This window comes from Xenopus laevis, chromosome 1S (genome assembly GCF_017654675.1).
Source record: "Xenopus laevis strain J_2021 chromosome 1S, Xenopus_laevis_v10.1, whole genome shotgun sequence".
Lineage (NCBI taxonomy): Eukaryota > Metazoa > Chordata > Amphibia > Anura > Pipidae > Xenopus > Xenopus laevis.
Window position 1 is genome coordinate 134,788,420 of NC_054372.1, and position 6,000 is coordinate 134,794,419.

The window sequence follows — 6,000 nt, forward strand, 5'->3', positions numbered from 1 at the left end:
GGGGAGAACATTTATTATCCCCATGGTGTTTTCCTGAAACGTGGCAAATGGATGGAATGTCAATAGTAAGATTGGTGGCACAGGGCAGGAACTGAAGAATGCAACATAGCATAAGGTACAAAGCTTGACATCATGTTTGCAATATTATAGCTAATAAGGTACAGTATATAACTGACAGCAGAAGAAAACTATATTTTATAAGGTGTTACTGCATGCTCTAACCTACAATTGTGAAATATAAGCCAACACACAAATTTTGCAAATGTAACGTGAAATAATACTAAGGAGTGTGTTGCCAAAATAGTAACAGTGTCACTTCCCTAGATACAAATAGGATTGTTTTTTCATTCATTAAAAAGAAGAAAGAAACAATTCTTCCCTTTCATGGGTGTAGCTACATGGACCATACAGGTTAGCTTGTTGCCTAAGTGCATCCAATGGGTGATCAGAAGTTGCTGCCATGGGTAGTCAAGAGGGTTTAACTTTTATTGCGTTTATAAGATAAGCATCAGCAATATTTATAACAGATATTAAAATAATGACAATTACAATGCAACAGCATGGTAATACAGAAAAACAATGATCTCAGCATTATGATCGGTTCATTTATGTTATTTTAAATATGTTAACCTGAAAGAAACTGGCAGTATAAGGGTATTAAAATTGCAAGTAGAGGGTTGGTAATGGTAACACAGGGTGAAGGGAGCCCCTGCTCAATATGGAGTAGGTCACACATGGTCAACTCTCCTCCATCTGCAATAGGCACAGTATTTAGGAAACAGAGGAGATGAAACAGATCCTGCAGTTGCAGGGGAGCCCAGGAGTATAGGAGACCCAGTAAGGCCTTAACCCATATGTATTTTTAATACATCTTGGTAAATAGGTCAATTTACCAATATTTTGGGGCCCTAAATTGAATTTGCTGTGGGGCCCAGTAACATCTAGTTATGCGACTGATATTTAGTCTGAACCACAGTTCTACCAGTCATTTGCCATGACACCTACTGTAACCACCTACTACAAGGGGCTGACATGAGAACAATGCTGTATTTTTCACATACCAAAAGAAACCACAAAGACATAGGGAAAAGGAAACATAGACTGTAAGGGGAGTTGATGGTGATCATTCTCTATAAAGTACTGTGTGAACAAGCTGGCACTATATAAATGACAAATAATGATTATTACAGTATTGTAGCATTTAAAAAGCAGCTCTATACAATAAGAGATTGTATATAAATACACAAATTACATATAAATACTGATCAATATAGTAGGAAATGAGGACCCTGCCAATTACAGCTTCTATTATATAACATATATAAAAGACTGGTTAGCTTTAACTTAAGGTTTAGGCTTCTTTAATAATTCTTTAATACAGTGTTTGATGTATTTTATATAACAAATTAAAATTCACTAACCTTTTCTCCTACCAAAATACTTGCCTTTTCACTCTTCTTGACGGAGTCCTAAGAATGAAATGTGGCTAGCTAATTATAAGAAAGTATATATACTTTACATTAAAAACATTATACATCCTCTGGGTCAACAAAAGTCTTCAGGATGTTTTATAGTAGTCCCTGTATGACTTCCTTTTGTAGAGATGCTGGGAGTTAACACAACCACTGGGTTATTCTATGGAGTCTTAGTTGCCACTTGTATAGAGGTTTTGAGAACAAGACTTCTGTGCCATGCAGAAATGCAGAGAGAATCTTGATGTGTTTCGCTACTGGATGTACCTGAAAATGTCAAGTGGAACATCATTTTAACAAGAGAGGCATTTCTGTTTGCACACTGTTTGTGTCAAAGCAATGACATCAGCACATAATATACTGCATAGGAAGGAAATGAATTAAGAAAACCAAATTTGCTGAGTTGCTTAGAGGCTTAGCTTGTCAGATGGGCCTTTTTCTGCCCCAGGGCACTTCTTTTTATTTATTTACTTGTTTTTTTTACCCATGCCTTTATTCTGTATATGTTTCAAGGTTAAAGAAGAGAAGGGTGGAGCCATCTAGTGGTGAGAGTCTTCCGAATTCCTAAGAAGATAGCTAAAGATGAGAATTTGGCTGCTTTCCCAGCTTTTGAATCTTCTCCTAAAGTAGTTCACATTGCGTTCAGTCCCTCCCTTCTCATTATGAAATGCTTTATGTATAACAGCTGGAATGGGAGGTTTGAAACATGACTATATTTTATCCACCACTTCCTACCTCCTTCCTCTCTCATGTGGCTTGTCTGGAGTCTACTGAGCATTTATAACATTTCAATTGCAGCAAAATGCTTGTCCGTGTTTTACTGTGCCCGTGTAATGTCTGTTTGCCTGCAGTCTGTGGTGTCACCAACATGCTCATCCTTCTTTATTTGATGTAACACAGGGGCTGCATTTCTTGCTATATGGACTATCACAAATGCAACTGTACACACATGTTTGTATACACTGTACATGGCACACAGTCAGACCAATAACAACCGAAAACTTGTTCCTTGAAAAATCAGCCTCCCTGAATATTTGCATTCGGGAATAATACTGTTATATACAGCATAGTACATATGAGCACAGGGTACAGTGGAAAGCATATTCTGGACATGGACACAGTCTGGTACAGCTTAATAAAATACACACTAATAAAATAGACTGATTGCCTGCTTGCTTTCTGCCAGGCTTTTTTTCCTTAACAATAATGCCTACCATGTGGCTGATCCAAGCGCAGGGATGGGGGTTACAAACCAGGCTGTTACTCTACTCCTGACTATCTCTTCTCCTCATTAAGGGGGTTACATCAGCCTTTAAAAAGACAGGATTATAGAGACAATATTTGCTCACAAAATGGATATTGGACCCCATTCAGTTAGCTGGCTAAGTTGCCTAACTGGCTACAGCCATGCAGCGTGGGTTTTTTTCTGTGTTCATGGGACTGAGGAGCAATGACAAAACAAAATTCTGAACAAACAAAAACATACAAATCCCTTATAGCCTCTATATGAAAACATGCTTTATACAGAGAACTAGTCCGTGAAAAACAGTTTAAATCACCATAAAAATTTGCATTAGCATTCACTGCAGATTGGGCCTGCCAAGATATATTCTTCCTATAGGGCTGCAGCCAGTGATAGCCTTAGGCCAATTTTACCTGTTGGATCACTGCACAGTTGGGAACCACTGTATTCTGGCAAATGAATGGAATGTAACATTGTGACTGACTAATCACTCTGCCACAGGTCTATGCCAGATCCCTTGTTGGCCTTGACAGCAATGCGGCATCCCTGTAATAAGTGGTAGTGCACACATTGATGTGTCTATAGCAATTTGTGTTACACACATACATGGATGCAAATCAGAATTCAGAATGCTGCATGGAATATCCACACCACACCAGAGAGGTGAAAGGGGAGTTTTTTGCCTGTGAAAATGGTCAAAATTGGAGAAAAAAAATCCTTACAGAAGTAGAGCCAGGCTGCAAAAGTTAGTACAGCGGTCTGTACAGCCCCTACAGCAGTGCGTCTCGCTCACTGCATCCGAGACAGCTATTCCCTGGGGTTCCAGGACTCTTTCTGAAATAGAAAGTGAATTTCACTTAACTGTAATGATCTTGTTGCACTGGAAGGTTATACACTAAACAGCTACTGCATATGATGGGTTTCCATGGAGAAATTCCTTGTTATCGTAAAAGCTTTTAGCTCAGACAAGAACAAGACAAGACCTAGCGGGTATTTTAATACACAAGGTTGCAATGGCCAGAGTTAGGCTGAAACAGTTAATAGTTCAAGCCATTCTGCACATTGTCTCTATTTTATATCTTAGATAAAGGATTTGAATGTTTCATTGTCAGCTTTCACCTAGATGCTATTTGTTTCCCCAGGACTAAAATCATCCAGAGGAGACATCTGTGCAATCTATATTGAACTTTGTACCAGGATATTGTCAGGCAGTAATCCACTAAAAGGTCATGCAGCCTGTAGCATTGCTGCACGTTAATCCTGAATGTGATACACTGTAAAACCTTCAATGTGCTGGGTGTATTGCATAATGATCCTAGTAAGAAACACTGCAATGGCACAGCGGCTTTGCCTTACATTATTCTGGGCACCATAAATTAGCACAGATTTGTAGAAAAACAATAATGGTGGACACAGTGACAGTTTTATGATAGAACAAAAAGGCTTGCTCATGGGCCTCCATAAAGGGGTACATTGAGACTAATGTAAAATACATATGCAGTATTAAGTACCCCCTCTTAAATGTAATAGATACCCTTGGTCCGTGGGCAGATGTTCCTCTTTTCTAGAAAACACAGCAATTGTGCCATCTTTATCTACAGTATATTCTCAGTGTTTCCTTATGCTGCCCTGGGCCAGTACCTGCCATGACATTCTAAAAGCAGTATTTAAAGTATAGTAACACACAGGCTCATTTATAAACAAGGGCAGTAGCTGAAAGCAACAAGCTAGACACTGGATTTTTCTAGTCAGTTGCAGGTAACACAATAAAACCAAACATATGATTGGTGGCCATGGAGCAAATTATTATATCCCAGCTGTCACTCCCAGTCAGCCCAGTACATATGAAATCATTGGTATATGGGATAAGGATGTCCTGGTTCACAGGGGTGATCCCATAAATAGAGGGCCCAGGAAAAAAGTTGATTAATTTATTGCTATATATTTAAATAGTAACACACAATCAAAGCTTGATTTACCTTTAATGCCATCCCTTAATATAACAGTATAACAGTTTTGTGGCATCTGCACAGGCCCGGATTTGTGGAAAAGCCACCAAGGCCCGGGTCTAGGGCGGCAAGATTTTAGGGGACGGCATGCTCCCCAACCACACCCACATTGGTTCAGAAACATTGGGGATGTAAAGGTAAGCAATGTGTAAATGCAATTTATATAGCCAGTGGGGGTCATTTATAAAGTTCGCACAGCGCATATTTTTCGCAAATGATTGTATTGCGCATGTTTTTTCCTGAACGCTATTATAATATTGTACTGCTCTGCCCGTCATTCCGTTTTTTGCGAATTCGCAGCGTGAATAAATTTTCGCAAATGGAGCGCAAATGAGATTGGAGTTTGCGCGAGCGGGGCACCCAATGTGCAAGGTTGTTGTGCGCGTAAATAGCGTTGACGGTAACTTAAATTCACAGTTTGCAAAACTGTTTTAAGAATATTTTATCCGCCACCAAAGTTGTGGCGTAATTGAGTCGCAGAGTGTGCGCATAAATATTTGCAAATTGTGACATATTTAAAAAGCTCCTATAGACATTCGCATTGTGAAAAAAAAAATTACAATTCTGTTTCAGCTTTTTAAATATAACCATGCGCAGGGCAAATATATTCACTTTGCCAACCAATCTGCCCTGCGCGAAGTTTATCATCTACAGATACTGTATAATGTTTTCTATACTATGTCTATTCTCTTCTATTCTGCTGGTTGGTTGCACTGCATAGTACTACATGCTGATGTTGCTACATGCACCCTGGCAACACTGGAATTCATTAGAGTGTTTTTACTCAGAAGAAATTGCAGGCTTTTGTTTCATCAATTGTGACCAAACGTTTAACAATGGTGATCTGTTCCTGCACAATGTAATTTAGGGTGTAACACACCTTATTAGCAGCACAATCTACCCAGAACAAAATAATAACTGCATCTATGTAATAGAGAATGAAATGCTGGAACAGATACATGTACACTTTTTTTGTACTAATGTTTCTTTTGTGGTCAAATATTGCTTCAATTTAGCCAGAACTGCTTTGTGGGTAAGGTTGCCAGCTCACCCCCAGTTTGCATGGCTATGCACCAGCACATCTGTTTGCATGTTATAGGCTACACTTATTATGCTGTCATGCAGTAAGCATATAAATGTATTTTAAAGTAGCCAAGCAAATAATTACAAGGAAGAGCCTGCAATTTTTTCATACAAGGAGGCACAATAACCACATTAATAAATTGTTTTGACATGCAATTTAAAAAATAGTTTTGTGCCATGCAGACATATGTTA